General features: G+C 32.8%; 1 pseudogene across 1 annotated transcript in view; it reads right to left on the reverse strand.

The window, feature by feature from the left end:
* Positions 1–614: 614 nt before the first annotated feature.
* Positions 615–25,657, reverse strand: part of LOC143234246 (polycystin-2-like protein 1) — a 59,503-nt pseudogene continuing 34,460 nt past the window's right edge. Inside the window, exons 5-15 of the transcript XR_013018539.1 lie at positions 25,091–25,315; positions 20,408–20,570; positions 20,030–20,095; positions 17,473–17,702; positions 16,048–16,169; positions 15,617–15,737; positions 15,373–15,471; positions 14,595–14,725; positions 14,311–14,508; positions 6,614–6,713; positions 615–2,174 (exon numbers count right to left, since the gene is read on the reverse strand). The product of XR_013018539.1 is annotated as a polycystin-2-like protein 1 (transcript). The remainder of the gene's footprint in view (positions 2,175–6,613; positions 6,714–14,310; positions 14,509–14,594; positions 14,726–15,372; positions 15,472–15,616; positions 15,738–16,047; positions 16,170–17,472; positions 17,703–20,029; positions 20,096–20,407; positions 20,571–25,090; positions 25,316–25,657) is intronic.

Genomic DNA, 25,657 nt, shown 5'->3' on the forward strand with positions numbered 1-25,657 from the left:
TGTGTACGAACGACATTTAAAGCAATGATTTATTCGCATAAGTTTTTCATATTTGGCCTCAATTGCTTCGAATTGATATTTACAGGAAACACAACAACAAACAAACCAATTTTAAAACTTACTTGAGTGGATGCCAACTACCTGTTGTAGAAATACAACTACAGAAGATAACGTTTTAAAGTATTCTACACTTCTCATTATACAACTAATAGAATACTGTTTCTAAACAATCTATTGAAGAATAAAATAATCAAGACTAGACTAAGAAGAAACGACTATAATTTTCACACACATACATATATATTTCTTTATCAGACAGATGTTAATATTTTTAGCAGTATATCTTAATTTGAATAACAGTTTTCATTAAATAACCTATGCTGTCACTCAGGTTCTTTATTTTGCACAGAACTGCTGCTAATACTGTGGCTAAGGAAAACAATATTCAGTAATACAATTTAATGGGTGAGATTTATCTTAAGTTACTTCAATGTTCAGCTACAAGAAAATAGTCGTAATAGTTAATTTGTTTTCATGACTATAGTGTATACATTAATGTTGAAATTAATTTATATTCATAGAAATTTAATAAATGCTAATAACCTCATCCAGTTCGATTTTGCATGAGCTTTATTATGTAGTTTTATTTTTATTTTACAAAATTCATTCATCTGACACTATTTACAAAAATATACTTTAAAATAAAGAATATAAAGGCTTTTTTTGTAAATAATTAAAACATAATAGCTATTTTTTTCTCAAAACGTTACAAATAAGTTCCTCATGCCGCACTCTTATTTAAATATAACCTTTTAAATAGATATGAATTATTTTGAATTTTCAAAATATATATCAAAACGTAATTAACATAACTTTAAACGTTAAATGTTTTTGTCTGTTTCTACTGCTGTCTCTGTTCTCTATTACCTTCCCAGTTAATCACATTTTAAAGCTAAGATGAGGAATGCGTTGTTTTTGCTTTTTAATTGATTTATACAGAAACGTTAACCGATTAGTTTATACTGTTATGTCTAGGTAAACAGTGTAAGTGACATGAATCCTCTCAGAAAACATTTTTATTTAAATTGCTAAATTTTACTTGCATGATACGAAGTGTTTCTTTTTAATTCTTATTTCAGTTACTAATTACAAATAAATTGTGTTTCTATGAAACCCCACTTTGGTTAACAATTAGGAAAACTGCTGTAATAAAATTTAAACTAATTTTTCAGTCCAGTCAAGGTCAAATTAACTAACAACAGACCCTGTTCTGTTGTTTCTCATACGTGAAGGGTTATATGACATATGATGTAACAAGGCATTAAGTTTTAAAATCATTTGTCATAAATCAAGAACTCGTGTGTTCTTAAGAAGTGAGTAGTGTTTATAACAAGCGATTTACGCATTAAATCTCATTCTAACTTATAGTATTTAGTATGTTAACTGTATTGTTACTATAACGTATTTTACGCATATTCAAGTTACATAAATATTTTTACGTAGAAACTACGTATGTGTACAAACATGGTAATGTCCTAATTTGTAGTATTTAAATAACATTATCTGATCGTTTATGTGTTACTAACAGTTATAACAACGTGTAACATCACAACAGCCAACACAAAGCTTTAAGGTGCATAATAAAAGGTTCATATATTTTTCAATACTGATTTGGAAGTCGGAAGGAGGTTTCCACAATAATATTTACAGATAATTTAATAATAAGAAATAAATCAAATTACCCATAATGTTACAGCACAATGAAACTTATGATAAAGTAAAACAAAACATAAAACAAAAATAATGGATACTGCGAATATAAATCAAAAACAAATCTGCAACATTAGTTGAATATAAAAAAATTAATCTGGTAATAACGAATCAGTATTAATCAAATACGACAAAATTAATAAATATTGAAAAGTATTATTTTAAAATGTACTAAGATATATAGAACCCCTTTCGGAGCTAATTGTAATCATAATAATTATATTTTCTTGCAACAGATACTCTTAACTTTGTTCTATTGTAAAAAATAATTCAAGTAAAAAACAGGTGACAAGCGCTCAGAATGTGAATGTCTTATCTTCAGTCTCAGCGATTGAGGAGGCACATTTCATCAGGTTCTCCTTCCATAGACAAAGGCGTTCTTCCTATTGCTTCATATATTTTCCCTAAGTTAAAAACATGTTAAAAAATTAATAAAAACGTATATAAAAAATTTAAACTCCAGTTGCCCTTTTTCCCTTCATTAGATTTTGTATTAGAAAACTATTTATTATTTCATAATTCTGTTCGAAATTATACTTTCTAAAACTTTGAATTTCATTTATAACTTATTTACTTTGTGAGCATGGTGTTTGCAGTACCATTTTTATCAGAATATTTACATTAATGTAGGTATTTCAAGAATACGTATCACTGACATAGAAGCTGATTCATCTTGTGTTATACTGTAGACTAGAGACTTGACGAGTTTGGTAAACATTATCGGATTATGTTGATATAACGAAAAGATAAAGTCACGTTGCGATCTAATCTCAAGCCTGTATATTAGAAAAGGTGGTAAAAAGATAAAAAAATGAAATATACACAATATTTTTCTTGCTGCTGAATCGGAGAAAAGTAGTCAACAAATCGTGGATGTTGTGGACATAATAAGCCAAATCTTTACTTTTAGTACAAACATGAAGACAACCAAACTAATAAATTTAAGTGAAAAGATTGAACTCTACAATTCAACATTATTATTGTTAATGATGGTGTAAATTGAAGATGAAAAATGTGAAAGTCAAATCGAAAGAAAAATAGGGAGTGGAGGATTGGTTCTTTGTGTCATAAAAACAGGTTTAAGCACTACGGTCAGAGGTCAAAGAGAATGTCGCAGCTTTGTGGTTGAAAGAAAGCAATCTATTTGAACTTATTTAGGGTTACTTCTAATATCATCTTTTCAACTGTGTTTGACTACAGTTACAAGAGCGATCAACTGTACGTAGGTAATTTTTACACTGACTTGGTCGGATTCAATGATCCAAGCGACTTGTGGGAATTCATTATCAACAGTTCTGTTCTTGATAAATGTTTTCAATCTTTCTCTAGTACTCCCTACTCTAGTCACACTCTTGTCTTTTGTGTATCTGTATACGTGTTTTGTAATTTAGATATAGTGAACTGATATTCACGGAGAATCAAAATGAACTCACTTTCTTTTGTTATTTTAGGTACTACTGAAGTTTGTCTTGCTTTCTCTCCAGACGTGTCAACAATTTTTTGTGGCATTAACAGCTTAGGCGTCTGTAAAAACTATTACAGTGTTTAATTTCACTTTTAATAAAACATCACTTTTCCTTTACATAGCTTCGTGAAAACGCTTCCAGTATTATCCCTATTCACCTCGTGCAATAGGTTTCGGTTCGTGTAGTCACCGCCACAAAAGAAGTATTTATTTTTCATGAAATCTAAAGCTTGCTATTAACGAAGGTTCAGTATTTTGAGGAGTAGGATCTTCGTGCTACAAGTTTCATTGTGAGTTATATTTTAGTAGCAACTTCTATGTCATGTTGTCGCTGACAATATTAATGTATCTGTGTTTTCATTTTCAAGCTTCCTTGCTATTTCTGGAAATGACTTGTCGGCATACTTGGCCTTTTTTTATGATAAACTTCAGAGCCCTTTAATGAAAGGATGTGCATTCTATTAGAACTTCTGTTGTACTCAAAATGTAATCGGTTGCTAGATGACTCAGTATGACACTTGTGTATAGGCTGTCTTCAATTTTATGTTTCCAGTTTTACTCCATTATACTCTAACATACACGCCGTTTTACGTACACTGTGTATTATTCTGTCTGAATTAGTTCTTCTGGTGGATCACCGGTGAGTTTGCGCATTTACAACGTTAGAATCCGGAGTTCAATATCCCGCAGTGGACAAAGTTCAACTAACCCATTGTGTAGCTTTACATTCAGAAAACGACAAGAAGGTCAAGGTCACATGTTCAATGGATAGCTGACACTAGACAACATACATGTGGGCTCGTAAATACAAGTTTTAATATCACTTGTAGTCCTCGAATTACTGAACTTTTGTGCTAAATTCGTAGTCAATGTTTCGTTACAATGATAGCCATTAGCTGACTCAGATTCAAAGGAAGCACTTGCATTTTTTCAAACTAGAATCTACCTAAAGCACTTTTATGTTAAGTCTCGTGCTTTCAACTAAAAAAAAACCCTGGAAATATTACTGTTAAGACAAGTTTGAGAAATACTGACTGGAACGTAGTCAGCTTACTTGTTCAAACCTAAATTATCAGTAAAGTGAAAGGTGTGTTGTGTGTTTTCTTATAACAAAGCCACATAGGGCTATCTGCTGAGCCCACCAAGGGGACTCGAAACCCTGCTTTTAACGTTGTAAATCCGGAGACACACCGCTGTACTAGCGAAGGGGGGGGCAGTAAAGTGAAATGCGCGAGTTTACAAAAGTATGAAGCATTAGTTATCAGAAGAATATTAAACATATGGATTCAAACAAAATCCGATAAAGAGCTTTAGCGATAGCAAGTAAGTGAAAATAAAGACAGTTAATGTACAGCAATAACCACCAAACAGTTAAACAAGTTCGTACATGTTGTAAGGCACCTCATCCTACAAGTCACTGTTTTCTTACCACAAAAGTTGGGGAGAGAGATAACAACAGTAAGATATTAATATTAAGGGATAACAACTGGAAGATATTAATAGTAAGGGATAACAACAGGAAGATATTAATAGTAAGGGATAACAACAGGAAGATATTAACATTAAGGGATAACAACAGGAAATTATTAACTTTTCATCACATTATATGAAAAACTTACTGATAGGACTGCGAAGGTTAGCGCAAGGGGTGTACTGTTATCAGGATAACTAACTTCTGCACCTGAGATAGTACTTGAAAACTGATTAAATCAATTATGAAGAAGAAAGAAACATCTTAGTCGTAACTTAGAGTTCTCATTATTCAAGGTTATTGATAATTTATGAAGTTCCTAAAATAAATCTAGCTAAGTGGTATCGAACAATTCTGAGAAGAGTCTAGGCCTCACATTTTTAATGAAAGAAGAACAGCGATCTTGCAAATCTTTGATAAATTGCTCAGGCAGAGTATTCATGATGAAACTTTGTAGAGTGGACGAAAGGCGGAAGACTTTCGAAACGTTGTCCTCTACACTCGTGTCTCCACAACAGTTTCTGTCCATTCCACAAAGTTTCATCTTGTAAATCTTGATGTAAAGAAGAGTACAAATGTAAGCACTGAATAACTACAAATTTCATAAGTACACAGGATTGGTCTTAAAGAAATTTTCTTGTGAATTCTATTTTGTTAACTGTTAGCTTTAAATACAGTGAGCCAGAAGATAGCTTGTAGCTTGATCGAGTAATTTGCAAATGATCTGTAGGTTTTGAAAGTGCTAATTCAACTAGCTTTTGAAAATGAAGTGTTAATAAAAATCGAGTTTATTGTCCTATAATTGTTGGTAAGCTAACAAAATTAAAAATAATTTGACTTAATTTGTTTTAAAAACTTAACAAACAAATAAAAGTAAATACTTGCATCAATTATTTACAGCAAAATAAATATTAACCAAATATCCAGATATATTGCATTGGAAGTAACAAAGGAAATGTTGAGTAATAAAAACAAATATTATTGGATTTCTACCTTTTACTGTATGCAAATGAACTACACCGAAGTACAGTCAGGTGCTGAGAAGCATATAAAGTCAACTAGTAACCCAACAACTTGTTTGAATTGTGTCTAGTAGCACTGAACATTTTAAACAATATTCAATAATCGTACATCGATAACTTTGTTATAATATAAAACAAAAGTGCTGTTCTGCTTCAAGTAAATATATATAACATCAACACATAATAATAAGGATAACCATACTTAAGACAAACAACGTTATTTATAACACAAGGAGACACAGATAAACGTTTCGGAATTTAAAAATTCCATCTTCAGATTTAGGTACTCCAGTTGCCTGCTGAAATGTAATTATTTTAACGGTGTTGTTTATAATTTAGTAATAAATATAAGGAAGTAACTTTAAAATCCGAGAGATTACATTGCCTTATATATATTGTATATTACTTAATAACTTAAATTTTGTACTTTCGTTACTTAAGAATATCTTAGATTGAAAATACATATAACACAATTTACAGTTATGTTGTTTTGTTGTCTGTTTCTTTCGGTTCCTTTTTTCCGTTATTATAACCAATCAGGATCAAGCGGTTAAGAGAAGTGGTACAAAAAACAATTAAAAATATCCCAGCTTGTTATCCTTCGTTTTCTTTCATTAGTGTTAAGTGGATTTTTATTTCATAAACAAGAAAACGTTTAGCAGTAATTTACCTTGATGCTTTGTTTGTCTTAGTTGTACAGAAACCTTCTGTGCCTTTTATTTGCTGACTTTTTGAAGCTTCCTTTTCGTTTTTTTTTTTAACTTCGTCAAGCAATAATACATTAAAAACCAAAATCACAGCGCAAAACTATTTGTTATAGAAGTGATAAATCAACTACTCTTGAAGTTGATGTTATTGTTATATAATTTCTCCTCTTTTTTTTACCTTTGTTTGATCCTTGAAGTCGATTTTACCAAGTACGTTGTCAATTTTCATAATAATGTTTCCAATTGACTCTTCCATTTTGTCTACCCGAACGTTCAGGCTAGAAAATACATATAAAAATGTTAATTTTATTTATGTACTAGAGATGTATACTACTAGGTTTCAGGGAGACTAATTTATATATATTTATATTTATATATATTTATTTATATATATATATATATTTTTTTTTTCAGAATCAAACTACGCATTTATTTTAACCACAGTATCTTACGTACCCGAACATTTAATATTTCACGGATTTTTGTTATAAGGCCTAGGTAACGACGTTAATTACATTATATTAGTTCCCCAGTAGCTCAGCGGTATGTCTGCGAACTTACAACGCTAAAAACCGGGTTTCGATACCCGTGGTGGGCAGAGCACAGATAGCCCATTGTATAGCTTTGTGCTTAATTCAAAACAACAACATAATATTAAAACGATTTTGAAACCACACCACGTCGTTAAGATAAACGTCGATAGGTCAAGTCATATTCTAACGACTGTGCATCTTAATAATAGACCTGCAGCGCTGTTTCCATCGGAAAAGACTCTGTCATAAGATTGTCGTATTTAAAACATACTACTACTCTTTACATAATCATGGTAATGAATAAGGATATTAAGTACAAAAAATAAACCCACATTACAAATTCTAAATCTCCGATCTAAACACATCTTTATTATCTGAAAACAAATAATTTCCGTCAGAAACGGCTGTTATATACCTTCCCAAAACTGATCAATGTTTAGTGTCATCACACTGCCTAAAAACGATAACATTATTCAAAAAGTTAAGGCATCAAAATTGTTCACGTTAACATTAAATATGTATATAATAATACGTCACATTAACACTAATAACAACAGGCAGTCTTAATGAGAAAGTTATTCTGTTTAGAACACAATATTAAACTATTTCACTGAGACATTTTGGTCAAAAGGTACAGTTTTACAACTCGAAATGTTAGTAATTAAAGAACTAGGTTTATTTAATAAGTTTTTACGTGCAAATCTAATTATTGATAAAGGGCAGTTTGTTTAATCGAAATTTTAAACAATAAGCAAATTATGCTATGCTCCTCGGAGAGGATCAAACCATGATATTTCAAGTTATAATTTTCTCGAGCTTTCCGCTGAACCGGTGGGTAGCGTGTGATTAAGGTGTAACAGATTTACTATAACATATTTAATTTATTATCTATGTTTGTTTCAGGTCAATATATATTTAAAAATACATGAAAGTTACATTGTTAAAAGTGTATTGCGAAAGACCCGCATGTTTCTAAATTTGTAGAAGAGTTAACAATGTACATATTTACGTAAATACCAGTACTGTTGGGCCAGCTGAAATGTCTAGTACCTCGTCTTAAAGCTTATAAATCGCAACATGCGGAGAGACAGTTTTAATATTGTTAGTTTGCTACAATCAGTATGCTATGAACCTCGCAAACTATAATTGTGGTGAACGCTTATTAATCAGAAAACTACAGATATTTAACCAGGAACGTCTAAAGATTTCAAACATTACAAACCGTTTAACTTTAGTGAATTAACTTCGACCATTAGTATTTCTATGAAGACATTAGACATTGTCTTCAGTGAAAAAAATTGCGTGTGCTCAATGAAGCAGCTACCTAGGTGTCAAATGAAGTGTGCTACTGTATCAACATAGAATTATTAAGTTGTCCAGAAATAAATGTCGTTTTAGAACTGCGAAGTTTGTAAAAGTATAAAACAGTGTTGTAAAACATTCCGTAATCAAAGTAAGCACCATTTGCTTCAAAACACTTTAGCCAACGTGTAACGATGCCGTTTATGCCCCTTTGCTACAAATCTGTAGGTGGAAGAAACAGAACCTTGATTCCCAATTCGTTCAATTTTTGGAGCGTCATCCTTGATAGGTCTAATAACGCCAATTTTGTTGATCTTCAGTCAGCTCATGCAGAACCCACTTTTTCAACTTTTTCGTCTTCACAATTGCACTCAGGTAGTTGGCAATGCTTGATTTGCTTGTGCTTAGCTATTCTGCAAGCTCATGTACTGCTGTGAGAAGGTCTGTCTCACCTGCTTCTCTTAATGTGTTTTTATCTAAGGATGGCTTCCTTCCACAACCTTCGTGGTTTTCAAGACTGTCATCTTCATGTGGTAATCACTGGAACCAGCGCTGAACAGTACGTTCAGTAACAGATCCATGGCCGAATGCCTGGTTGATGTTCCGTGTAATTTCGGTAGCTTTTCGTCCAAGTATAAAGTCGTAGAGGAAAATGAGATGAAAGTCTTTCTTATTCATGCTGCTTTGGGGGTTTCAAAACTTACTCTGAGTAGAGTTGGAACAGCGGACAATTAATACACCTTATAAGTAACAAACGTTGGACGAAACCGACCAACGATAAATTACTCAGTATTCAGCTTCTAAATGTCGTCGTGAGAATTCCGACATTTATTTCTCGACAACCTAATAATATTTTTCTTCATGAACCATCGATAAAAGATTCAATTCCATATAAGATAGAAGACTCAGTATTCTTTGTAAGTTTATAAAACTTTTGTATATAAATTATTATTTGTAACTGTTATTATAAATTGTATTGCTATTGGTATATCAAAATATATTTGTGTTAGTTAACAAAGAAAACTGTGCGTATCAATCTTGTTGGCAAATATCATAAATTTAATACGTTGACATTCAATTCATTTCTAAAGTAAAATTAAAATTTCCAGCTATTTGAAATCGTAATACGTAAGATAATAAATTGAGGGCTCATGTCCGATATCTGAAACAGAGACAAAATTCGTTTTAAATTAAAATTAAAATCGTAATTCAATTTATATTCATCAGTGCCAACAAGATTTGATTATGTCTCATTATGAAGATTTTTTTGAACCACCCTCCCTTGAACAACTAGAAAAGTATAACGAAAGTGAATTGCTCGAAAATGTCAAAACCTTAGTGATTAAAAAAATAAATCAGAAAAAATGAACTAAAAAAGCGTATTGTTCAAATACCACTCAATGATGATTAGTTGCCTGAGGAAACTTTAGGGGAATATTCCAGTGTCTCCAATATCCAATCAGAGTTAAGTAATAAAAATAAACTAGAAATTCAGTTAAAACTCGAACAAATCGACGTTGAACAAGCTGAGAAAAACGATCCCATATCAAAGCCGAGAAAGAGCAAGCCTGTATCATATCTGAAAAAGATAGTAAACGTTTCGAGGCCAAAGAAGCTCGTATTGAAGCCGAAAATGAAACTAGGCTGAACGAAATAGAAATTAGACTCAACTCCAATAGATCAATAGAATATAACAACTTTGAGCTTGTTCGAAATATTAAAGTATTCCCATTTAATGAAAATTAAGTTAATAAATATACTCTTCAAAAAAAGAAACGCAAAAGGGATATTTTTTGTTATTTTAAAGAGAAATATATGTAATAACGTTACAAGCTCAGAGTATGTAATGTTACACGTGTTAAGGCACTGACTGTCAGACCAAAATGACAATAAAAGTTGTGCACTTTGAAAACGGAGGAAAACATCAGATTTTTCGCCAAAACGCATGTGTGTCCAATAAATTTGTTTGAGAGATCTGCATGTTCTGCAAGTGCGTGTAACATGTACAAAATCCCTATAAAAGTGAAGGGTTCTCGGTTTCCTTAGCTCAGTGTTAAGCCACCGACATGCAATACAGTTACGCCAAGACTGACTGAAGCACAACGCAACAACGCCACTGGTCACTTGGAAGCAGGCGAATCTCGATCAGATGTTGCCAGAGCTGTGAATGTCCACCCAAGCACCATCACAAGGCTATGGAATCGTCACCAACAACATGGATCAACTCGTGACCGTCCACGATCTGGCAGACCTCGTGTGACCACGCCAGCACAAGATCGCAACATCCGGTTACGTCACCTTCAGGATAGGACCACCACTGCGACGTCTACTGCCTCAACCATACCAGGGCTGCGTAGGATTTCCGATCAGACCATACGCAACCGTCTACGAGATTCTTTGGCCCCATGTGCAACCCATCATGGTGAACGTCAACGACGTTTTTCAACATGACAACGCCCGTCCTCACACAGCCCGACTCACCACTGTCTTCTTGAGACACCACAACACCAACGTTCTTCCCTGGCCCTCCAGATCACCAGATTTAAACCCCATCGAACATCTTTGGGACGAGTTGGACCGACGTGTGCGACGGCGGCAACCTCAACCGCAGACTCTACCTCAGCTTGCAGCAGCTTTGCAGGCTGAGTGGGCAGCCATTCCACAGGATGTGATTCGTCATCTCATCGCTTCCATGGGCAGGAGATGCCAAGCAGTTATTGATGCTCACGGGGGGCATACTCGTTATTGACGTTGGGTGACGTTAAACTTCACCTAGTGAACGTGGACTTCGTCTTTCCAGACTTTGGATGTTCAGCAGTGAATGTGCAAAGTTTCACACATGTCATACAGAACTACCCGGAATGAACTTGTTAACAATTTGTCTCATATTTTGCCTTTTGCGTTTCTTTTTTTGAAGAGTATATTTCTAACATTCCAGACCATGGAATGGCTCACCGAAAAATGGTAATTATTATTATAGTGTTTTGATTGAAGAAGCTCATGGTGCTCTCTCTAAAACACTGTACAGATTATACGATTAAAGCAGCTATTCTCAGAGCAAACGACTTAGTACTGAAGGTTTACCATCAAAGGTTTCAAGGTCATCATAAGCAACAAAGTCAAACTTGTATGGAATTCGCCCATGAAAAAAAAGTTTATTTTGATCGATGGTGTAATTTTATGTATATTGGCAACAGTTTCAACAACGTAAGACAATTATGTCTAATTCAGAGATTTAAATGCGATACAAGTGACGACCTCAAAACTTACTTGAATGAAAATAAAGTTGATACACTACAGGAAGCAGCTGCTCTTTCTGGTGACTACACTTTAACACATAAAACAATTTTTCATAAAACGTAATTCCTTCTATCTCGATAAAAACTTTTATCTGTTAAATCCATTAAAGCTGAAGATTCTTTTAAAAAATCTAGTTCCTCTAGTTCGAAATATTCAGACAGTCAGGATAAAACTTCATTAAAACCATCAAGGCCTGTCAGCCATTTTTTGTAAAAAACCTGGTCATGTTATGTCCGACTGTTGGTGTTTAAAAAAAAAGAAGAAGAAATGAAGCAACACCCAGTGCGTTCGTGTCCACATATGGATGTATTTTCAACAGATCATCCGATGTTGTTGATTTTGCCACTGATTAACCACCTTTTGTGTCTGTTGGTATGGTTATGGAAGCGATCGTTGTTAGAAGGTATACTGCCTTTATATTTGAGTTCTGCCACTGGTGAGTCTGTTATTGCTCAAGGTATTGAGGTTGGCTTTGTTAACGTTCCTCTTCATAACATTTATTTAACATTAAACCTAGTTTTACAACCAGTTGTAGTTGAAGTAAGACCGATTCTGTCAGTTAAGGATGTATCATTATTGTTGGGAAACGGTTTGACTGGGAGAAAAGTTGTTGCCGAATCCAAAATGATTAGCAAGCTGATCACTGTTTCATATAAGGATGATGTTGTTGTTGAGGAAATTGAGACACGTTTCCTTCGTGTGCTGTGACTCGAGTTGAGGCTAAGAAATTAAGCCAAAAACATTTTTTGTATCCGATAAGAATCTTGTGAATAATTGTCTTACAATTCTTCAGTGAGTGACAATGATACACTACAGGGATCTAGTTCGCCTGATGAAGTTTCCTTTGCTATGTATGAACTAATCATTAAGCAAGAAAAGGGTTCACAAAAATCTTCACTATTTAAATCTGAACTCCCAAAAAATGAACTGGAGAAAGTTCCATATGATTACTTTTTCAAAAATGGTGTGCTCATGAGAAAATGGAGACCACTAAGGGTGCCAGCTTCCAAGGACAGGGCTGCAGTTTATCAAATTGTTGTTCCTAAAGCATATCATTCTGAAATATTAAAAGTTTCCCATTGGGAGGTCATCTTGGTGTCAACAAGACACGTGGCAAAATTATGAAACATTTCTTTTGACCAAAAATTAGGTAAAATGTTTCTCAGTTTTGTAAAACATATCATACCTGTCATTTGGTCGGGAAACCTAACCAGAAAATTCCCGTTGCTCCTTTGAAACCTATCCCAGCTTTTTAAGAACCCTTCATTCGTGTGATTATTGATTGTGTTGGGTTCTTACCAAAAAACTCGACCAGTGAACCAGTATTTGTTGACTATCATGAGCACATCCACTCAATTTTCTGAAGATATCCCTTTAAGAAACATTTCAACCAAAAACACTTCGAAGGCTTTTAATGATTTTGTTACTTTTGTCCCTAGAAATGCAGTCTAAACAGGGATCAATTTTTATGCCTAGGTTGTTTCAAGAAATTGTCTACCAGCTCAGTGATAAACAAATGAAATCTAGTGCATAACATCCCAAATCACAAGATGGTTCATTCTTGTTCGAACCGTTCAAGTTGGTGTTTTGTCATTCATTGCATGGAATTAATTCGCTCTCCGTGAACTGTCAATAAAAGATTCATTTTCAGATCAGATGGAAGACTCAGTATTGTTTGTAAATTTGTAAAACTTTTGGATATAAAGTATTATTTGTAATAACCATTATTATAAATTGTATTGTTGTTTGTATATCAAAATATATCTATGTTAAGAAAGAAAACTGTGTCTTAATCATGTCGGTAGACATCATAAATTAGATTCATATTGGTATTCAATTAACTTCCAAATTAAAATTAAAATTTCTGGCTATTTAAAGTCGTAATACGTAATGTACATAATTAATAGGAGAGTCGGTCCAAGATAAATTATAATACGTAGCAAAGGAAAGCTTAGAAATATTCCTGGAAGATAATATCACTACGGTTCGGGAAGCATTCTCATTATCAAAATTAGATAAGGTTTATTACAAGCTTTTCATAATTATACTTCTGTTAGTTAATACTATTACAACTTGAGGGAAAGTTTCATAAATAACATAATCAACTTGGGGTTGTTGAGTTACTATGTATTTTGTTTGACATAACTTATTTTATGAAGTTTCACATAAGCACTTAGAAGTTACTTTCGTAATTAAAATGGAATATTATTTTAGTGATTGTGTATTGAAGTTTTAGAGAATTTCACTCTTATCTGTCTGTTGGTTTTAGATGAAAAGTAATCTTTCTTTTTCACATAAAATATCGGTTCTGAAACACAGAATGTTAACACTCACCTAAAGCTACAATCAGCCATAGGAGGAAGAAGATATTTAAGTTCGTGGGGGATATCACCGATGATTATGGATTTGTTTGTCACATTGGGTTATTTACACTGTCTACCACGTAAAATCGAACCCAGCTTTTTAGCAATATAAATCTCTAGACTTACCGTAATTCTACCTGAAAACACGATTGGGAGTACCTTATTTACTATGTTAACCAGGGCCATTGAGTTCAAAACTTAAACACCAACTTCCCAAACAAAAGTCTTTATTCCCCATTCAAAATGAGGGACACTTCGCTGCTGATTCAAATGTCTACCGTCCGCCAGTTACGTCGTTTTTGCAAGTAGATACCGAAAATCATTTTCTTAAATCTAGAAGGTGTAACACCTTGCTTAAAAATAAACATTAATATTACTTTTGGAACATTTCTCTTCCACCAGCACTAAACGGACGAACTCCTTCCTGTTCCATCTGGATTTCCTTTTCCAGCTGAGTCTTCTCACCCTCTAAGTCTGCCAACATCTGTCTGGTCTCACGTTTGTCTAGCTCTCGATTGCCATCACGGTCGTACTTTGCAAACAGCATTTCAATCTCCATTTCTGAGAGGTTTTGTCTGAAAGTTAAAAATAATTACTTATTTTAGTTGATGCAGATATATGTACTCTAACACATAAATAAAAGATATTTATTAGTTCTCACCTTTTCAGAGTGTGTCGCATTTCGTCAAATGACAAACTCTGATTGTTATCTTTATCGGCTAGCTTCAGAGCGTTCTGAATATCAACAATATGGTCACGCTTCCCAATTTTTCCCATGATATTGTTGATTCCCTAACAGAAAATGAATAAAAAACATTATATTCATTGCTTCTGCTGTTCTTACATTATCAGAATTTTAATCTTTTTTTTTCTTTCTATACTCGGAAAGCGAAAGTAAAACAGAGGTAATTCATTATGAGATTATTCTGTTCATACAAAATACGTACTTGGCCCTAATAACGTTGTATCGGTCTCACTGGATTATTAATGCTCAGACTAAATAACGTTATTGTAAAATATTAATAAAGCAGAACGTTGCCAAAATCATAATCCCAACACTATATTTTGTGGTTTCATTTTGAGATATGCCAAAAAAACCAAAAAACAACGTGGGACCAATTCTCTATGTATACCAAAAACCGACAAATTCCTTGTTAGGTTCAGTTCTTTTCGCGCCCCTATAAACAAGTTAAGACATCAATTACTTCTCTATTTATTCAAAAATCACAATCTCACTGCTAAATTATGGACGGCTAGCGCAGATAGCATCGTGTAGCTTTGCGCGAAATTAAAAAAAAACAATCAAACTTAAAGGAGTTTTCATTACCGAGACACTGTTAATAAAAGCTGGATATTTCATATACAGATGTCTACTAAAAGTAATAAAATTATTACTATTTATATTAAAGTAGTTCTGGTGTAAAACTACAACTACCTACCTGTTTAAAGTAGTCTACAATTTCAAACTCATTCTTCTGATTTGCAATTTCTGCCTTTACTTCCGAGTATGTGTCGTTGATGATTGCCAAAAACATGTTCTGTAAGAAAAAAATACTTAAATGTTTAACTCATATAAACTAAAATATAGCTTAAATATTATCGTGTAATATAATAAAAAATAACAGTATTCAATATCTGCCAGTAAACAACAAAACAGTTACAACATTCTCTCGAACTGCTCACCATTAAGACAAAGAATACAAAGAACACATAGCTGAGAAAGAAGATTGGTCCAAGTACTCTATTTGCTGCTTCTATTTCATAAAAGTCAAAATCTCCCAAAATGATGCGCAAAAGGGTGAACCTGAAAAATAAAATATTATATGCTTAACCATGAAAATTGATTTTGCAGCAGGTTCTTCAAGGAAATGGTTACCAATAAATCAAATACATGTGTCTAACATGATGAATCAGTTAAGCTCTACAACTTTTTATGGAAAAGTGTTAGTACTATAGTAACGTTAGTGTGATATTTTATCACATTAATAGCCTTAAAAAGCGCCACGTTTGTCCTGATTCGACGTTATATCCGACAAATTAAAAAAATATTTCAAGAAATCAAAACAAGAGAACATACTACAAATCAAAACAAGCATACTTTATAAAGTACCAACACTGATTTTAGGAAATTACTGAAATCTTTCACTTGGGTTCCAAACAACAAGTAACCAAGCTGGGCATAGGCGAAAAATACAATACAGAACATGATACCGAAGCCCGCGACGTCCTTGGAACACTAGAAGAAGGAGAAAGAAAGAGTTAATTAAGAACTTTATCTTATAAATTTATGAAATAATTTATGAACAGTAATATTTTTATAGTTTAATAACGATCTTTAAAAAATAATCAAAATTAAATATTTAATCCAGTCTTAAGTACGAACAAAAATATTCAATCTGGTTAAAATGCAATAAGAATATAAATGTTTGCCCTTAAATTTTGTTTTTGAATTGAAATAAATTCCATTTCAGAAAAGTATAAAGTATTCGTGTTTATTCTATAAGAATAAACGATTTAAAAAAATATAGTTGTCTACAAAGTAAACCTTTTCGGGCATATATTTTTTACAGTTATGAATATTTGGAAAAAAAATTTTTGGTTTATAGATAATATAAATCCAAATAATGACGATAAAGGATGCAGACATAGGCTGCTTAACAATGCGAATTAGATTATTTAAACGTATATTACGTGGCGTCAAGAAACAAAATCACAGAATATTCTAGTTCGAGGTGACATTTCTTTCTCGCATATTTTTGAACAGTTTTTATCGATAATGTATTTAAAATATTTAATTTTAAGGTGAGACCATTTTTTTTCCTATTATAGTACAATTTAGATTGCAGCAAAATAACACCTACTAATATATCTTTGTTTAAAATAATACAACTGCATTTCAATACCTGTTAATATCTTCTTTTGTTCCCAGGCGATTTAGTTAATTATAAACTAAGTATCTGATTAGAGTAAAAGTGTGCAAACATATATTTTTAAAACCCGAATACAGTTTGATTTAGATATCACAGCCTGGTACAATATACCAAAAGTTTCAACTCGTACGTTACTCAAGGTACTGCATGTATCATTCGTAAAATACACAGTCACTTAACCTCCACAGAGTTATATACATAACCATTTACCTTAAAGCTTATTTTACACTTATAGCAATTATATAAAGCAACTAAAACATTTTCGCTGTGTCTCTTCGCTGAGAAATATAAACTGAATAATTACTGTATTACATATGTGTAAACTGTTTTTTTCATGTATATGTTAGGGACACATTATACGTATTGAGTTTTTTCTTCGCAGAAAAGTTGTAAAATGAGCAAATTTCAATCAGAGTTGATACGGTGAAACTATAGTTTTAAAGCCAGTAAATATTTTTGCTGCACATAGTAACTGGCAAATGTCGAAACGGTACCGTTCAGTGAACATTTTCATAAAATTACTACTTTTTCATTCATTATTCATGCAACAGTGTGTTATGCATTTCGTTTACGTAAACACCTGTGTGTTTACGAAGATTTCTTACTCACCCGCGACAGAGTAGAAGATAACTGGGTCATGGTCTTGTTAAAGCTGATGTACTTGAATATCTTAATCCAGGCAAAGAAAACATCTATTGCCACAGCATTGTTAAATTGCGTCTGCCAAAATCCGAGAAACTCGAAGTCAGAAAAGACATCCGGTTTTCAAGCAGACTTTCCATCACGTTGTTCACCATCAGTGTTCTAAAGATACTGAACGCTATACACACGAGCGAGATCTAAGATGAAAGTGGTAGAAAACGATGAAAGGTAATAGAATGTTTTATTTATTTGAATCACAGAAATTACGTTCTTTTTAATTTCTATAACAGTACTATTCCACATTACAAAAAACAATAGATCTAATAAAATCATTTCTGTAGTTGTTTATTTAAATGTGCAACGAACTATTAAATATCGAATATTCTTATTTTACAAATTCAAGAAGTATTAGTCACATGAGAGTTTAATTTAATTATATATTAACCTATCCAACTATCCACAAATTTTTTTCAAAAAATATATACACGTGCAAATTTAAGATAAGTTTTCAATCTATTGTAGTGACCATATTTGTTTGTTTTTCTTACTTTCTTTAACCCAAAATATATAGTATTAAGTAATTACAAATTTACACTTGTCACACTTTGTTATAAGGTATATGCTTGACAATATTAAAATTCTATAATTGCTTAGATTATTCTGGGTAGTAAATGAATCTCTATTTTCGAATAAGATTCAAACATTTACAAAACCTTTTATTATTTTTAACACTTTGTTCATTAAGTATGACAAAAAACTTTATAGGATTTCTAAAAGGATTTGTTTATTGTTAAGCACAATGCTTCACAATAAGATATATGTGTTCTATCAACAGCGGGTGCCGAAACCTAAAGTTTAAAGTTCTAAGCTCTCAGACTAACTGCTAAGCCACTAGGAAGTTATAAAGGAATGCAAGTATTAGTCACTTCGTCCACCAATAGTTTACCTGTTTGTTTGAAGTTAACTCCAAAGCTACACAATGGGCTATCTGTGCTCTATCAGATAAAGCTATTAAAATGGTTGAGTTGTCCTGTGAAAGGTTTCTTACAATAAATTAAAGTTGACAAACTTTTTAGCATTCTCGAATAATTAGCACATTAAATACTTTGTTCTTTGAATTAGTGGATAAAATCTATACAGGAATGTTGTAAGTTTAAGTACTGAAGAGAATGTTAAACTTCATTTCTTTTTCTCTCTCTCTCTCTCTATATATATACATAATGTCATCATCTTGTGCCCTTTATAAATTTTAAAACATTTTTCTATAAATCTCTCCTGCTTTAAATATAACAATCTTTTTATAAAACTGATTATTTTAAAACATTTTTTTCAATGACTTGATCTTCTAAATGTCATCAACACAAAGTTTGTGCAAGCTAATCATCTCCACCCACCGCCAACTCTTGGGCTACTCTTTTACCAACAAAGAGTGGGATTGACCGTCACATCATAACGCCCCGAAGGCTGAAAGGGTGTGACGGGGATTCGAACCCGCGACCCTCAGATAACGAGTCAACCACCTTAACCCACCTGACCATTATAGATAGGACATTTATTTAAAGATATGTTTCGTCGTCATCCGCTGATAGGTTTTTAGATAGTATTATAAAAGTAACATGTACCTATCGAAATCCGATGAAGCACCAAAACCGAAAGCTATAACATTTTAATAAGAATCACATCAGCCTCAGAGAGTGAAAAATCATTTACAGTAAATTTTATTGTTATTTCTGCTTCACACAATTAGAACATTATTTTGATTTTCTACCTGCTGTTAAGCCTAATTTTCGTTATTTACTTATGCTTAAGGGCGACGTACGTATGGATATCATAACTATGAAAGAATACATTCTGTATATGTTTATAAATTCATATGTAATAAAAAAACTACACATGAGTAACAGTTGTTTGCAGAACACTGAAGACAGTGTGTGAAACGTGCACAATTAACCACAGAATATCAAAACTATTTGAACTAATTTTAAGTACATCTAGATTTATCTTTTTCTAAGATTGACAACAGTAACGTATTATCATACGTAAAGCAAAATGGAGACTTCCAGTTCACTGCACAAACGTTTCGTTTTTCTTTCGTATGTTTTCTGTGATAATGTTCTATACTATTAAAAACGTAGTAATCTAACTGTCATCATTTGTTGTTTGTGACTCCTGTATGTATATCTTCTGTACGATTTCATAATTATTTCCACTACTTTAGATTAAGAATAAAACAGCCCCCAGTGGCAGAGCGGAATGTCTGCGATTTCCCACCGCTAGAAACCAAGTTTCGATACCCGTGGTGGGCAGAACACAAATATTCCATTGTGTAGCTTTGTGTTTAATTTCGAAGAAGTTGTACTAAAAATTCACTTTTTTGTGAACCAAATAAATTTTATTCATATTATTTTAGTAATAGGTGGCGCTAAGTGGTCTTCTTCAACGATTGTTATAAACTGAACAAATTACTGCAAAACAAAACAGCCAGTACGTTTTTCAAAACTATACAACAGTTTATAATACTTACCAAAATCACAAGAATGTCCAGTATGTTCCAGAATGACTTGAAATACTTGCACTTATTGTGCTTAATCTGAATGGAAAAAAAGCAAAAACAAAATTTAATACTACATCTATTACACTTTTCAGAATAGTAATATTTCAGCAGATACTGTACTGTTTAAATTTGGTATTGTGTTATTGAAATACGCTTCCTTCTTCATTATATCTTCCAAAGTTAATGAGATCAAGTTGTATAATAATAATATGCTTGGTCACATATTTTACGTACATAGATTAATCGTACAAAAAGTTAGTTAGATTAAAACGTAATAAAGATAGAAGTGAATTTAACGAAGAGAAAGAATATTAAAACAGTACTCATCCCTAATATATATATTCTCACCTCAATGGCTTCTTCAATAATATAGTAAATGATAAATAAACAGAAGACGCCTTCACAGGCTAGGATGACATAGTCAAAAGTGGTGACATATCGCAGTAATTTTACAGTCCTGAAACTCCAGGATGGAATCATCCCACCACTGGCTGGGAATTCGAACACAATCCTGTTGCAAACAAGAGCAAGTGAAAGAAATAAAATATGTTTATTTAACATAGACAGTATATAGAAATATATTAAATAGGCCAAACGAATTACACCCATCGGACGTAATATGTCAAAGTGTATTATTATTAGAATTAAAGTAGCCCCCCAGTGACTCAGCGATATGTCTGTGGACTTACAATACAAGAATCCGGGTTTCGGTACTCGTGGTGGGCAGAGCACAGGTAGCCCATTGTTTAGCTTTGTGTTTAATTACAAACAAACAAACAAGAACTAAAGCAATAAAACTTTCCTTACTTAGCGGAGAAATTTGTAACTCGCCATATTTAATTAACAAAAGTTAATACGTTATAATACAGTTTATTACCAAACTGTAATGAGCTAACGATTAATGATGCAAATAAGAATTGGAAAAAAAAAAGTGTAACCAATGCAGTCCCAAAAACAAATTCTAAACTTATAACAAAAGGTTAAATATTTTCATCAAAGCGATGTCTGTTTCAAAATAAATTCTGCAACGCAACCTGAGCTTCCTATAAATATAAAGAACGTTATGTTACATGTCTGTAATACGAGTACACATCTAGCTCCTGCTTAAAACATGCAAGAGAGATGTCTGAAATGATATAATCAAATGTGTCTTAAAGAAAGTGTTAAGTGAATTTAACATCCATTTGTTGTTAAATAACAACATTCTGTTAGACATAAAGAGCGTCCAAAACTCAGTGTCATTTAACATTAAAAAAGTAAGGAAATGTATTTCATCCTACTGAACGTACATCACAAAAGGAATACCTATAGAAACTAGAAAAAAAAAACACGTCGTTGAACAACATCCAAATTCATAAACACTTAAAAATTGTGGAGATTTAAAAGATTATTCTAAAACTCGATTAACAAAGAAAGTTTTATCGTACAAAGAACTTTACTCATTCATAAAATAATAAATATAACATTTCACAAATCGTAAGTACAAAAACGCATAAAAAATGACGTCACAAAATATTCTGGCTTCTCTCCCTGAGAAAACCTGTCTTTAAGAATAAATTATTAGTCGGCCCGCCTAGTGAGTTTGTGAGGACGACGACTTTACAACAGATTCCATTGGAAATTTATTGTTTGTTTTTTTGAATTTCGCGTAGAGCTGCTCAAGGGCTATCTGCGCTAGCCGTCCCTAATTTAGCAGTGTAAGACTAGAGGGAAGACAGCTAGTCATCACCACCCACCGCCAACTGTTGGGCTACTCTTTTACCAACGAATAGTGAGATTGACCGTCATATGAGAACGCCCCCACGGCTGAAAGGGCGAGCATGTTTGGTGCGACGAGGATGTGAACCCTTGACCCTCAGATTACGAGTCGCACGCCTTAATCCACCTGGCCATGCCGGGCCATTGGCCATTTATGATTCGTTGTCTCAGCGTTTGTTTAAGCAAGCGTATATTAACGTCGTTTTCCCTATGAGTTATTCAAGCAAACTGTTTTTAAAAACTCACCTTAATATAAATATTAATACTTGTAGATAGCATAAAAAGAATTTCTCTCATACTAAATGTAAACGTTAGGCTGACTTTTGATGCAATATTAAAGATTTTAGTGTAAAACGACAGTTTTAATTTTACCCCCTACAGGAATACAATGCAATTGCAGTAATTGCAAGTTTTAAAAAGTTAAATGTTTTGATAAAACGCGCCGATATACAAATTCATTTTTATTTTTTTTCTTGTCATTTTATTACTTCAAAAGGTAAATATTCAAAAGTTAATAGTATAATTTATTTCTTTTAGGTATTAGAGTTAAAAATTAGTATTTTATTTTAAATGAAATTTGTTTGGTTGATTCTTTCTTTATACATAAGCTATATACCGCCTATCTTAATTTTGAACACCCCACAGGAGCAAATGTGAACAGTCAGCAGCATCAGTCTTCAACCAATGAACAGTGGAATTTGGCGTGACAATGTAACACATACACGACCGATAGGGCGTGTACTATCACTATGAAATACTTACAAAGACCATAATAACATAGTTATGTTAAATAACTTGAAACCTATTCATAGATTAATCTAGTTTTTTTTTTAATATTTAAAATTCGCTCCCTTCCCTAGTGGCTAAATGTTATGTCTAGGGATGTATAACGCTAAAAATCGGGTTTCGATATTCGCAGTACGGAGTATAGATATCTCATTATGTATTTTTGTGCTTAACTGCAAAGATACAATTTTAAAATTTGGTCATTGCTTCAAATTTAAAAGTAGAGGTAAGAAACACATTTGGATAAATTACTAAGCTATATAAACTATACACTATACTACCGAGAAACACATTCAACAATGGCATTAAAACATTAAAGTCTTAGGATTTCAAAGCTGCAAAAGAAAAAGCCCCGAATATGGTCCTTTTCTACTAAAATCAACGAACGTTGGTCACTTCATGATAGTATGTAAATATATATAAATGTTTATTTATTATGTGAATAAAAGCTCATGATTCTATTATTAAAATTTACACTAGGAGTTTTCTCAACCAACTTCAAGTCCAGATTTTATACTTTTTGGCAAATTTCAATCTCTTAACAATATTTGGAGATTGAAGCAAACTTGTTTAACTGCTATACGACCAAATATTTCATTCTCGTTGAGTGTTTTTGATACTGTAGATCTGAATACTTTTTTGTCATTTACTATATGGTTGTTTATCTCATGCTTGAGATCAGTGCCAGTCTTCCTTCTGTCTTGAAGGCTGCATAAACGAAGATATTTAACATCAGTATCACTGAGTTTAGGTAGACTGCCTCTTCCTTTCCTCTTTTCATACTTAACTGTCTCGGTCTCACGATTTAGGTTGCACTTGACAGTGTTTGGGAACTTGTCCAAACCTGCAGCAATGTATCAGAGAATCCAACTAGCATCATGTAAAACTTTTATACGAACTCTTTGCTCTACTGACAATATTCTATGTCATTGCATGACAACAACACTTAATATATAACATGATGCACTGTTTTAATCAAGGTTTATTTGTGTAGTGCTATCAAATTGATTTATTCTAGCATATATCGGTACCATATGATTGCTTCTTGCTAGCTTTTTTCTATATAGTTAAAATACTGCATGGAGTGTCAAGACAGTAATTTCAAATCCTAAATTTGACCTGTACGCCCGTGGTACAAGTACATGGTAATTCTAAAGAATGATAAGTATTCTCACCCTGACTCATTCAGTTGTTACCACAGGCCATTCAAGCATCACCATGGTGTTGAAATTTACATTATGTAATGGCATAGAAGAATAGGCCCCATAAAATGGAAAGAATGATAAAATATTCTCTTGTTCTAACACTTTTGCACAGTAGTGTATATATATAAATTTTACAAGAGATGATTTCCATCAGACCAGTTGCACCTATCGGATTATTCAGTATCAACATTAGATTTAAAGCTACAACATTAGTAATTAACTGGCCTAAAATATACGATAACATCAAGTAAATTACAGGTGTTGTTGTTTTTAACATTCCCTTTAGGTTTTGCTTTTTACCTTCAAAACTAGAAGAGTTTTGAGTCCGAAAGGGACAGGTTAAGAGAAATATATACAAATAATAACAACATATCTTCAGTATACGTATTTTCATTACCAATTTTAGGTCTGATGCTTTATGATATGTCGCCAGCTTTCGACGTCCAAGCCATACAACATAAGTCGTAATCCAAAAGAAAGAAAAAAGTTGCTCTATTGTTCAATTTCATATGTCCTATCATTCAAATTTAGAAAATAACTGGTACATTTTAAAGCATTTATAAGGAAAGGAGATATAGTCTTGTAAGAGGTTGTTGTATTTTTTGTAAAATAAAATATACAAGCAAGCAAGTCAAATTACTGCCGTTGGTCGAATTTCTCATTCTAGTGCCTGTATTGAATACTGATAATATGGATCGACACGACTGTTATTAGAGGGAAGACAGCCTATCCTCCTTTGCCTGGTGATAAACTCCTATATGAAAGATCATATTAAGACTGCTGAAAAACAAATTATTATATGGCGTAGGGGAAAAAAATCAGAAGGCAAGGAACCAGAAGGACATTATAGAGCCAGAAAGCCTTGATAATATGGCAGCCAATCGGGTGATCTCCTATCAATGTAACCCGTGAAACCGTCATCTGGTGTTCAACGCAACTGAGCTTCAAATGTTTTTTTCATAACTGTTGGCTGTGTGAACTTTGACAGTGACCATCAAAATATCTTAACTGATCAGTGTTGGTCTATACCCTGCCAACTTTCTATTGAACATTTTTTAAAAGTCTACTGACATACATATATTTGTTGTTTTTACCTACCGTATGCCTAGTTTTGAACGAAAACAAAAGTCATAGCTGATAGTAACATTTTGTGATCTAAACAAAACAATGTTATCTCATGATATTGTGGAATGTTTACTAAAATCACTCAAAATTCTACAGATTCCATAAAAGTGTTTGATTTATTCTTGCATGGGTGTCCAAATAATTGACGAAGACTTACTTCGCAACACAAAAGAGATTTAAGTTAGCGTTGTATGTAGTAAAATCCAGAAATACAGCTCTCGTAGCTCGAGTGATCCATAAGTTTTCCCGTAGCTCATTCATGACTGTCAGAGCTTGCGATTTGTTGGTTCCGAGATCTATGTAGGACCCAGCTCCGCTGTAAGTGGCTATAAGCCCCCAGTGGCTAGAACCATTCATCTCCTTTTCTTTAGTATATGTCCAGCTAGGTAAAGAAATAAAAACAAATTTAAACAAATTATCTTATTTAAATAAATGCTTTAGAGTTTCTTTCAAAACCCAAACTGAATAACTCTAAAGGCAATGTTTAAGATTATAAGAGTATCATTTTTTTTTTTCAAGTAATCTTAAACACCAATGTTCTAACAGCTACAACTGTATTCTTAAACACTTAAATCCCTCTTTAAGTTTGCATATTCCCTAACCCTAACCATCAAAGTCCTAAACAAGTCCTAACCTGAAACAGACTAGCTCAGAGACACTTCAAAAGTGGCTCATTTCTTTACTTAAATACAAAAGAACAAATTATACACATTTACAAATACCT

Source organism: Tachypleus tridentatus, chromosome 12 (genome assembly GCF_004210375.1).
Source record: "Tachypleus tridentatus isolate NWPU-2018 chromosome 12, ASM421037v1, whole genome shotgun sequence".
Lineage (NCBI taxonomy): Eukaryota > Metazoa > Arthropoda > Merostomata > Xiphosura > Limulidae > Tachypleus > Tachypleus tridentatus.